At 42.8% G+C, this 12,660-nt stretch overlaps 1 protein-coding gene across 1 annotated transcript in view; it reads right to left on the reverse strand.

Annotated features, from left to right (window-relative positions):
- LOC139409476 (ribonucleoprotein, PTB-binding 2) overlaps window positions 1-12,660 on the reverse strand; it is a 123,971-nt gene that overhangs the window by 87,367 nt on the left and 23,944 nt on the right. The window lies entirely within an intron of this gene.

Genomic DNA, 12,660 nt, shown 5'->3' on the forward strand with positions numbered 1-12,660 from the left:
TTCCTGGGTCCAAACAGAGCTCCATCAAATACTATGAAACTAGGAGCAGTGTCATGGAGAAGCAAATCAATTAGACAGCGGAGTGTAACACACAGAGTAAAACACAAATCCCATTGTTTTGTCCAGGTTGAGATAATAGGGACTTAACAGGGAACACCTTGCAAACTACGAGTTGGCTACTGAATGGGATCAATCCAAACAGAACATATCTATCACATAGCACACACGGCCTGGCATGGGCACGACCTGGCATGGGCACGGCCTGGCATGGGCACTGCTGCCCTCAATTACAGCTACTGACTCACACAGAACAGATGGACAGATGACGATGGAGACAGAGAGAGAGGGAAAGAGAGACAGAAATAACAAGAGGGAGAGATAGGGAGAAAGCGAGAGAAAGAGGGAGAGATCTGCCTGCAGTTGTCCTCCGGGGCAATTACAGGGCTGAGAGGTCTCAAGTGGTATTGTCACTAAGAGCTGAGTTATAGACAAGTAGACCCATAATGGCTCTATCTGTTAAGGAGAAAACTCACCAGACCGATTGTCAGTGTGCACATTACGGGCCATTCGTTGGCTGTTCGTTGACTTGCTATCGGTGCTGTGTGCTAGCGGGACCACCCACCCGTTTCTTCTATTTCTACATTACATACTTTTAGATTTGTGTTGTGAATTGTTAGATATTACTGCACTGTTGGAGCTAGAAACACAAACATTTCACTACACCCGCAATAACATCTGCTAAATATGTGTATGCGACTAATACAACTTGATTTGATACATGTCGAATCAGTTTGCTAAGTACTCGAGGCCGGCAGACGCTTGACAATCCTACCGGTCTGTCGGTGCCTTTAGTTTGTGGCAAATTTCCAGGAGTCAAGGCATTTAGATAAAGCGTCTTTGTTGATATTATACAATAACAGGGGAAAGGGCTAGTCAGAACATTGCCCTCTCAGAAACAGATGTGGTTCTATAAACATGTAGCATCTTTAGGTCATTGGCTAGTAGAAACCGCATGGATGTGGAGCTTCAGTACATTGGGTTATATAATGGGATGTTGCAGGCTGCCAGATACATCGCCGGCCCGCTCATTATGCAGCCGCTTAAGGTGGTAGATTGTCGAGGGTGGCCATTTCTGAGCAAAACTCACATAATTCTGCCCTAAAACAAAAACAATTTCTCTTAACCAGTGGCATATGGGCTTTTTAGGTGAGCGCTGATGCCGTTCTTTGATAAGCAGTGCCCACTTTGTCAAAAGCAGGGGCGCATAATATTTTGCTTGAATGGCAAAGACCGGCCCTGGCCAGATAGGATACAAGCTCTCCTTCTTCAATGTACTTGACTTTCAAAGCACACTGTTCATATTCCTGTCTCTTTACAGTGCCTCTTCCTGTGTCTTGACAGTGCCTCTTCCTGTCTCTTTACAGTGCCTCTTCCTGTCTCTTTACAGTGCCTCTTCCTGTCTCTTTACAGTGGCTCTTCCTGTCTCTTTACAGTTCCACTTCCTGTCTCTTTACAGTTCCTCTTCCTGTCTCTTTACAGTGCCTCTTCCTGTTTCTTTACAGTTCCTCTTCCTGTCTCTTTTTACAGTGCCTCTTCCTGTCTCTTTTTACAGTTCCTCTTCCTGTCTCTTTACAGTGCCTCTTCCTGTTTCTTTACAGTTCCTCTTCATGTCTCTTTTTACAGTGCCTCTTCCTGTCTCTTTTTACAGTTCCTCTTCCTGTTTCTTTACAGTGCCTCTTCCTGTCTCTTTACAGTTCCTCTTCCTGTCTCTTTTTACAGTGCCTCTTCCTGTCTCTTTTTACAGTGCCTCTTACTGTCTCTTTTTACAGTTCCTCTTCCTGTTTCTTTACAGTGCCTCTTCCTGTCTCTTTACAGTGCCTCTTCCTGTCTCTTTAAAGTGCCTCTTCCTGTCTCTTTAAAGTGCCTCTTCCTGTCTCTTGACAGTGCCTCTTCCTGTCTCTTCACAGTTCCTCTTCCTGTCGCTTTACAGTTCCTCTTCCTGTCTCTTTACAGTTCCTCATCCTGTCTCTTTTTTCAGTTCCTCTTCCTGTCTCTTTACAGTTCCTCATCCTGTCTCTTTTTTCAGTTCCTCTTCCCGTCTCTTTACAGTGCCTCTTCTTGTCTCTTTACGGTTCCTATTCCTGTCCATTTACAGTGCCTCTTCAAATCTCTTTACAGTGCCTCTTCCTGTCTCTTTAAAGTGCCTCTTCTTGTCTCTTTACAGTGCCTCTTCCTGTCTCTTTACAGTGCCTCTTCCTGTCTCTTTACAGTGCCTCTTCTTGTCTCTGTACGGTTCCTATTCCTGTCCCTTTACAGTGCCTCTTCAAATCTCTTTACAGTGCCTCTTCCTGTCTCTTTAAAGTGCCTCTTCCTGTCTCTTTACAGTGCCTCTTCCTGTCTCTTTACAGTGCCTCTTCTTGTCTCTTTACAGTTCCTCTTCCTGTCCCTTTACAGTGCCTCTTCAAATCTCTTGACAGTGCCTCTTCCTGTCTCTTTACAGTTGCTCTTCCTGTCTCTTTACAGTTGCTCTTCCTGTCTCTTTAAAGTGCCTCTTCCTGTATCTTTACAGTGCCTCTTCCGGTCTCTTTACAGTGCCTCTTCCGGTCTCTTTACAGTGGCTCTTCCTGTCCCTTTACAGTGGCTCTTTCTGTCTCTTTACAGTTCCTCTTCCTGTCACTTTACAGTGCCTCTTCCTGTCTCTTTACAGTTCCTCTTCCTGTCTCTTTACAGTTCCTCTTCCTGTCTCTTTACAGTTCCTCTTCCTGTCTCTTTACAGTGCCTCTTCCTGTCTCTTCACAGTGGCTCTCCCTGTCTCTTTACAGTGCCTCTTCCTGTCTCTTTACAGTTCCTCTTCCTGTCTCTTTTTACAGTGCCTCTTCCTGTCTCTCTTTACAGTGCCTCTTCCTGTCTCTTTACAGTGGCTCTTCCTGTCTCTTTACAGTTCCACTTCCTGTCTCTTTACAGTTCCTCTTCCTGTCTCTTTACAGTGCCTCTTCCTGTTTCTTTACAGTTCCTCTTCCTGTCTCTTTTTACAGTGCCTCTTCCTGTCTCTTTTTACAGTTCCTCTTCCTGTCTCTTTACAGTGCCTCTTCCTGTTTCTTTACAGTTCCTCTTCATGTCTCTTTTTACAGTGCCTCTTCCTGTCTCTTTTTACAGTTCCTCTTCCTGTTTCTTTACAGTGCCTCTTCCTGTCTCTTTACAGTTCCTCTTCCTGTCTCTTTTTACAGTGCCTCTTCCTGTCTCTTTTTACAGTGCCTCTTACTGTCTCTTTTTACAGTTCCTCTTCCTGTTTCTTTACAGTGCCTCTTCCTGTCTCTTTACAGTGCCTCTTCCTGTCTCTTTAAAGTGCCTCTTCCTGTCTCTTTAAAGTGCCTCTTCCTGTCTCTTGACAGTGCCTCTTCCTGTCTCTTCACAGTTCCTCTTCCTGTCGCTTTACAGTTCCTCTTCCTGTCTCTTTACAGTTCCTCATCCTGTCTCTTTTTTCAGTTCCTCTTCCTGTCTCTTTACAGTTCCTCATCCTGTCTCTTTTTTCAGTTCCTCTTCCCGTCTCTTTACAGTGCCTCTTCTTGTCTCTTTACGGTTCCTATTCCTGTCCATTTACAGTGCCTCTTCAAATCTCTTTACAGTGCCTCTTCCTGTCTCTTTAAAGTGCCTCTTCTTGTCTCTTTACAGTGCCTCTTCCTGTCTCTTTACAGTGCCTCTTCCTGTCTCTTTACAGTGCCTCTTCTTGTCTCTGTACGGTTCCTATTCCTGTCCCTTTACAGTGCCTCTTCAAATCTCTTTACAGTGCCTCTTCCTGTCTCTTTAAAGTGCCTCTTCCTGTCTCTTTACAGTGCCTCTTCCTGTCTCTTTACAGTGCCTCTTCTTGTCTCTTTACAGTTCCTCTTCCTGTCCCTTTACAGTGCCTCTTCAAATCTCTTGACAGTGCCTCTTCCTGTCTCTTTACAGTTGCTCTTCCTGTCTCTTTACAGTTGCTCTTCCTGTCTCTTTAAAGTGCCTCTTCCTGTATCTTTACAGTGCCTCTTCCGGTCTCTTTACAGTGCCTCTTCCGGTCTCTTTACAGTGGCTCTTCCTGTCCCTTTACAGTGGCTCTTTCTGTCTCTTTACAGTTCCTCTTCCTGTCACTTTACAGTGCCTCTTCCTGTCTCTTTACAGTTCCTCTTCCTGTCTCTTTACAGTTCCTCTTCCTGTCTCTTTACAGTTCCTCTTCCTGTCTCTTTACAGTGCCTCTTCCTGTCTCTTCACAGTGGCTCTCCCTGTCTCTTTACAGTGCCTCTTCCTGTCTCTTTACAGTTCCTCTTCCTGTCTCTTTTTACAGTGCCTCTTCCTGTCTCTCTTTACAGTGCCTCTTCCTGTCTCTTTACAGTGGCCTTTCCTGTCTCTTTACAGTTCCACTTCCTGTCTCTTTACAGTTCCTCTTCCTGTCTCTTTACAGTGCCTCTTCCTGTTTCTTTACAGTTCCTCTTCCTGTCTCTTTTTACAGTGCCTCTTCCTGTCTCTTTTTACAGTTCCTCTTCCTGTCTCTTTACAGTGCCTCTTCCTGTTTCTTTACAGTTCCTCTTCATGTCTCTTTTTACAGTGCCTCTTCCTGTCTCTTTTTACAGTTCCTCTTCCTGTTTCTTTACAGTGCCTCTTCCTGTCTCTTTACAGTTCCTCTTCCTGTCTCTTTTTACAGTGCCTCTTCCTGTCTCTTTTTACAGTGCCTCTTACTGTCTCTTTTTACAGTTCCTCTTCCTGTTTCTTTACAGTGCCTCTTCCTGTCTCTTTACAGTGCCTCTTCCTGTCTCTTTAAAGTGCCTCTTCCTGTCTCTTTAAAGTGCCTCTTCCTGTCTCTTGACAGTGCCTCTTCCTGTCTCTTCACAGTTCCTCTTCCTGTCGCTTTACAGTTCCTCTTCCTGTCTCTTTACAGTTCCTCATCCTGTCTCTTTTTTCAGTTCCTCTTCCCGTCTCTTTACAGTGCCTCTTCTTGTCTCTTTACGGTTCCTATTCCTGTCCATTTACAGTGCCTCTTCAAATCTCTTTACAGTGCCTCTTCCTGTCTCTTTAAAGTGCCTCTTCTTGTCTCTTTACAGTGCCTCTTCCTGTCTCTTTACAGTGCCTCTTCCTGTCTCTTTACAGTGCCTCTTCTTGTCTCTGTACGGTTCCTATTCCTGTCCCTTTACAGTGCCTCTTCAAATCTCTTTACAGTGCCTCTTCCTGTCTCTTTAAAGTGCCTCTTCCTGTCTCTTTACAGTGCCTCTTCCTGTCTCTTTACAGTGCCTCTTCTTGTCTCTTTACAGTTCCTCTTCCTGTCCCTTTACAGTGCCTCTTCAAATCTCTTGACAGTGCCTCTTCCTGTCTCTTTACAGTTGCTCTTCCTGTCTCTTTACAGTTGCTCTTCCTGTCTCTTTAAAGTGCCTCTTCCTGTATCTTTACAGTGCCTCTTCCGGTCTCTTTACAGTGCCTCTTCCGGTCTCTTTACAGTGGCTCTTCCTGTCCCTTTACAGTGGCTCTTTCTGTCTCTTTACAGTTCCTCTTCCTGTCACTTTACAGTGCCTCTTCCTGTCTCTTTACAGTTCCTCTTCCTGTCTCTTTACAGTTCCTCTTCCTGTCTCTTTACAGTTCCTCTTCCTGTCTCTTTACAGTGCCTCTTCCTGTCTCTTCACAGTGGCTCTCCCTGTCTCTTTACAGTGCCTCTTCCTGTCTCTTCACAGTGGCTCTTCCTGTCTCTTCACAGTTCCTCTTCCTGTCTCTTTACAGTTCCTCTTCCTGTCTCTTTACAGTTCCTCTTCCTGTCTCTTTACAGTGCCTCTTCCTGTCTCTTTACAGTTCATCTTCCTGTCTCTTTACAGTTCCTCTTCCTGTCTCTTTACAGTTCCGCTTCCTGTCTCTTTACAGTGCCTCTTCCTGTCTCTTTACAGTGCCTCTTCCTGTCTCTTTACAGTTCCTCTTCCTGTCACTTTACAGTTCCTCTTCCGGTCACTTTACAGTTCCTCTTCCTGTCTCTTTACAGCTGAACCTGACTCCTAAACATCCTGTACGAATAGAGTGATCATAATCAGCTTGCAATTTAAACGAACCTCTTGAACAGTAGAGAAATACTGAAATGGTCAAATAATGAAATCTGTGAATCTTTGAAAACACAGGATGAAGGTAGAAAGACGACTCCCTAGGGAATCCTTAGACAACAACTCACCATAACAAAACATAAAGAGCATCCTAACAGGGAAACCAGACCGGCCATGTTGTATGTGCGAGCGTTGCAAAATAAATGTACACGTACATGTTATTCAATCATTTCTTCCACACCGCTTGTGTGCGTCAACGGGTGTCTGCTTTGCCCGAAGGCTAAAATAAAACTTGGTTCAATTCAATAAGCTTGACTTGCTTAAAACCTGTTACGGATGATGCGAATTCTCGCAGCTTTTCGCAACTTTTTGTTAAAAATCGCGCAACATTTCAATGTCCTGCTACTCATGCCAGGAATATAGTATATGCATATGATAAGTATGTGTGTATAGAAAACACTCTGAAGGTTCTAAAACTGGTTAAATAATGTCTGTTGCTATAACAGAACGTGTTCAGGAGTAAAAATCCCAGGGAAAACTGTTCACCAAAAACACAAAAAAAATATTAATCCGCCAGTCTTTGAATTGTCTAAGGCGATAGAAAATAGATTAGGTCCCGTTTACAACGCCTACAGCTTCCACACGATGTCGCCAGTACTGTACAAGTTTATCCTTGGTGGGATGACGTATAGGCACTTCCTGTCTTGGGGTGCACCGAGGAAATTATGAAAGTGAAAAAAATGGACGATAATTTCAAGACTTGCTGCTATCGAATACAGATCGCCCCGTGATCAATTTGATCGATTATTAACGTTTATTAATACCTAAAGTTGGTTTACAAAAGTAGTTTGAAGTGATTTGTAAAAGTTTATAGGAAACTTTTTTAATTTAAAAAAAGTGAATTTTCCTTGGATCAGACGGCCTTCATAAATGGACATTTTGGGTATACAATGATGGATTTAATCGGGAAAAAGACCCAATTGTGATGTTTATGGGACATATAGGAGTGCCAACAAAGAAGCTCGTCAAAGGTAATGAATGTTTTATATTTTATTTCTGCGTTTTGTGTAGCGCCGACTCCCGCTAAATCTTTTGTTTAGGTCTCGTTCAGGTATTTCGGGGGGTGCATGCTATCAGATAATAGCTTCTCATGCTTTCGCCGAAAAGCATTTTTACAAATCTGACATGTTGGCTAGATTCACAACGAGTGTAGCTTTAATTGAGTACCTTGCATGTGTGTTTTAATGAAAGTTTGAGTTTTATCGAGTACTACAGGTGGTGCTCTGAAATTTCCGCTGATTTTGGTTCCTGTACAGGAACAACAATACGTAAGAAGTCCTGCCTCTCCCATATACTCATTGGTTTTCACGAACATACAAACCCACGTAGATGTTTGAAAGACGAACAAGGAGAGACTAATCAAAGATAACCAACTACAAACTAACTCACATTCTCTTTTCATCTGTGGATTAATCGTCAGAGTAGAGAAACATTACATTTTGTACGACTCCAGGTCAAAATTCTACAAATATCTATAAAAAAAAAGCACTGTATGCATTTCAGGTAAAATAACAACCCAATGTTTATCTCCCAGGACGAACTAGTTAGCAACAGCAATCTAGCTAAATGACCATGAATGTTTGTGTGTTTCCACCTGTCCCCAAATTAATTAAGTTGGTTCACAGTTGGTTTTGGTATTTTAACTTGCATTTCAAGACCCTATCTGGTGGGGATAGACAAAATCAACATGTGCGCGATGGCGCACGTGGATGGAAGGCCAGTGTAGCTAAGGTATAATGATGGTTCAACCCCAGATTTCAACAGAAAATGACTGCACAGCACATAGGTCATATGCACCACAGAGGCTTAGTGTACATCAGAGACAAACATTCATGAAGTCGCTGATGGGACTGTGTGGGCTGAAGTCCATTTTGTGTCAAGTACAAAGCTCTGGGCCAGTTAGCTTTGAACCGTGCAGGGCTCCTCTATTACTCAGTGTCTTCATTATATGGACAGTACGGCTCACACAAAAGGCCCATTGTGTGGCCAGGATTCCCCTGCTGACCTCTTCCATTGTCATCTCGGCGGACAGTTCCGGAACGCCTCACATACCTTCGGAATTCCGAATTCCACTCCGGAGCACTCTATGGAAGCTCTATGGCTGGCCTGGATGAGGTTTTATCCAATGCCAGTGGGATGGGAGGCCAGGTAATGACCAATGATGTATATAAAACCCTGGGTTGCTGTTTTAAGGACAAAATGACATGTATTTTAAGTCTTTTTATTGTTGTGGAGGCAGTAACATTAGTACGTTCTAAAAATATATGTTTAGCTCACATATTACAATTTAAAAGTATGCATTGAGGCTTCTGTAATAAAATACATTTCTATAGCTTCCAAAATATATTTTACAACGGTGGAGGAGTTCAAAGATGGAGGTACGGTGGCTTCAAAACCGCGCCCCCTGTCAGTCGTCTAGTGCATATATAATATATTGGTAATGATAGATGGTAACTGTTAAATTAACACCGAAACACTCCGTAACGAGGTGGTCTTATAGGGATAATCCACCCCCAGAAATAAAAATCATGAAACTCCTAGCAATTTGATGAAAGTCTATGTTATATCAGTGGGTAAAATTAAAATGATCCCCATGATTTAACTTCTAAGTGGTTCATCTTTGAAATCAGGAAATCGTGTAGTAATGCTTCATAGCTACATAGTTCTCGTCACTGGAGCTAGAGGACAACACACTATCACCAACTCCATATTCATGCCCATCATTTTGGAACGAGCAGGTGTACACATACTTATGGTCATGTAGTGTAGCCAGAGAGAGAGCATTGCATTGTAGGTTTTGTAGTCCACTTGAGCTGCAACAGATGCCTGGCTCTAATTTGCACTGAAGCGAGAGCAGAGTAAAGTAAACATAGGGGATAAAGAGAGAGAAATACTCTCATTCCCTAAAGAAACTACTGAGAAACGGAAATCCTTACAGAGAGAGAGAGTGACACATACACACGCACGCATGCAGAGAGTCATTGCCAAACACATTTTCAGAGACACACTCCGGACAGACAGGCAAACACTCTTACAGAGAGCTACACCTACACACACACACACGCCATACATGTCAATTAGTGTTAATAGGAACCTAATAATGGACATACACATGTTTACATTGATGTCTGATAAAACACACCAGCAGTCCTCTCTCTCTACTGTAGCTAGCCTCCTCCAGGAAAGAGACAGGTTGAAAACCTGGAGTTTCCTTTGGAATTACTCTCTGTTGTTTTGTTCAAAGGAATCATCACACGACACGTGTTGCCAGCCAATTCTCATTCCCAGTAATTCTCAGAAACGCCCCACTTATTTGACACGTAGGGCAAACCAAGCCGTCTGTGAGATACAGTCAGCACACAATATATTATAGTGTTTCTTTCCCATGAATTAAAAACACGGCCCAATAAAATCACCTTAAAAATCTGTATCTAAATTCCCCCAAGAGGGTGATGGAATTTACATCCCATACAATAGATACTACATCCAAATGAAACATGGTGTTGAGCTAATTCAGCATTAAGCGGGCAGACTGTACACATACTGTATATACATGCAGAGCTGTGGACTTGAGTCACATGACTTGGACTCGAGTCTGACTCAAGTAACGAATTTGATGACTTGAGACTCGACTTAATAGAAAATCAAATAACTTGAGACTTGATTTGGACTCGAAATGATCTGCCTATGTTTTGTAACAAATGTGCAAAACATCAAATCAAAAAGTATTGGTCACATACACATGGTTAGCCGATGTTATTACTGGTGTAGCGAAATGCTTGTGCTTCTAGTTCTGACAGTGCAGTAATATCTAACATGTAATCTAACAATTTCACAGCAACTACCTTATACACACAAATTAAAGTAAAGGAATGAATAAGAATATGTACATATAAATATACGGATGAGCAATAACAGAGCGGCATAGGCAAGATGCAATAGATGGTATAAAATACAGTATTTACAGTTGAAGTCGGAAGTTTACATACACTTTAGCCAAATACATTTAATTCCTGACATTTAATCCTAGTAAAAAATCCCTGTAAAAATTCCCGGTCAATTTGGATCACCACTTTATTTTAAGAATGTGAAATGTCAGAATAATAGTAGAGAGAATGATTTATTGCAGCTTTTATTTCTTTCATCACATTCCCAGTGGGTCAGAAGTTTACATGCACTCAATTAGTATTTGGTAGTATTGCCTTTAAATTGTTTAACTTGGGTCAAACGTTTTGGGTAGCCTTCCACAAGCTTCCCACAGTAAGTTGGGTGAAGTTTGGCCCATTCCTCCTGCAGAGCTGGTGTAAACTGAGTCAGGTTTGTAGGCCCCCTTGCTCGCACATGTTTTTTCAGTTCTGCCAAACAAATGTTCTATGGGATTGAGGTCAGTGCTTTGTGATGGCCACTCCAATACCTTGACTTTGTTGACCTTAAGCCATTTTGTCACAACTTTGGAAGTATGCTTGGGGTCATTGTCCATTTGGAAGTATGCTTGGGGTCATTGTCCATTTGGAAGTATGCTTGGGGTCATTGTCCATTTGGAAGTATGCTTGGGGTCATTGTCCATTTGGAAGTATGCTTGGGGTCATTGTCCATTTGGAAGTATGCTTGGGGTCATTGTCCATTTGGAAGACCCATTTGGACCAAGCTTCAACTATTTTTGTTTCATCAGACCAGAGGACATTTCTCCAAAAAGTATGATCTTTGTCCCCATGTGCAGTTGCAAACCGTAGTCCGGCATTTTTATGGCGGTTCTGGAGCAGTGGCTTCTTCCTTGCTGAGCAGCCTTTCAGATTATGTCGATAAAGGACTCGTTTTACTGTGGATATAGATACTTTTGTACCTGTTTCCTCCAGCATCTTCACAAGGTCCTTTGCTGTTGTTCTGGGATTGATTTGCACTTTTCGCACCAAAGTACATTCATCTCTAGGAGACAGAATGCGTCTCCTTCCTGAGCGGTATGATGGCTGCGTGGTCCCATGGTGTTTATATTAGCATACTATTGTTTGTATAGATGAACGTGGCACCTTCAGGCATTTGGAAATTGCTCCCAAGTATGACCCAGAATTGTGGAGGTCTACAATGGCTGATTTCTTTTAATTTCCTCTATTGATGAGAGGAGAGAGAGAGACAGAGAGAGAGAGAGCGAGAGAGAGAGAGAGAGAGAGAAGCGGAGCTCTCAAAATATCACCAAGGGATCCGTATTAAGACAATTAAATACAGTTTTTAAAAAATGTATAGTCTCCGACATTCTTTATATACTTCTACTGGTATGTCAGAACCCATCCTACCTTGACACAACGGTCTGTTGGACTAATTAACAGTGTGACATGAGCTGTGGATAAGGCTGTTTCTCATCACATACACCGTGGATAAGGCTGTTTCTCATCACATACACCGTGGATAAGGCTGTTTCTCATCACATACACCGTAGATAAGGCTGTTTCTCATCACATACACCGTGGATAAGGCTGTTTCTCATCACATACACCGTGGATAAGGCTGTTTCTCATCACATACACCGTAGATAAGGCTGTTTCTCATCACATACACCGTGGATAAGGCTGTTTCTCATCACATACACCGTGGATAAGGCTGTTTCTCATCACATACACCGTAGATAAGGCCGTTTCTCATCACATACACCGTGGATAAGGCTGTTTCTCATCACATACACCGTGGATAAGGCCGTTTCTCATCACATACACCGTAGATAAGGCTGTTTCTCATCACATACACCGTAGATAAGGCTGTTTCTCATCACATACACCGTGGATAAGGCTGTTTCTCATCACATACACCATAGATAAGGCCGTTTCTCATCACATACACCGTAGATAAGGCTGTTTCTCATCACATACACCGTGGATAAGGCTGTTTCTCATCACATACACCGTAGATAAGGCCGTTTCTCATCACATACACCGTGGATAAGGCTGTTTCTCATCACATACACTGTGGATAAGGCTGTTTCTCATCACATACACCGTGGATAAGGCCGTTTCTCATCACATACACCGTAGATAAGGCTGTTTCTCATCACATACACCGTAGATAAGGCTGTTTCTCATCACATACACCGTAGATAAGGCTGTTTCTCATCACATACACCGTGGATAAGGCTGTTTCTCATCACATACACCGTAGATAAGGCTGTTTCTCATCACATACACCGTAGATAAGGCTGTTTCTCATCACATACACCGTAGATAAGGCTGTTTCTCATCACATACACCGTAGATAAGGCTGTTTCTCATCACATACACCGTGGATAAGGCTGTTTCTCATCACATACACCGTAGATAAGGCTGTTTCTCATCACATACACCGTGGATAAGGCTGTTTCTCATCACATACACCGTGGATAAGGCTGTTTCTTATCACATACACCGTAGATAAGGCTGTTTCTCATCACATACACCGTAGATAAGGCCGTTTCTCATCACATACACCGTGGATAAGGCCGTTTCTCATTAAGCTCTCATCAGCAATTAAACAGCATTAACCTTTAGTGCCCCACGCCTCAGCCACAACATCTCAGCTGTTTGCAGAT

This window comes from Oncorhynchus clarkii, chromosome 5 (assembly GCF_045791955.1).
Source record: "Oncorhynchus clarkii lewisi isolate Uvic-CL-2024 chromosome 5, UVic_Ocla_1.0, whole genome shotgun sequence".
NCBI classification, from domain to species: Eukaryota; Metazoa; Chordata; class Actinopteri; order Salmoniformes; family Salmonidae; genus Oncorhynchus; species Oncorhynchus clarkii.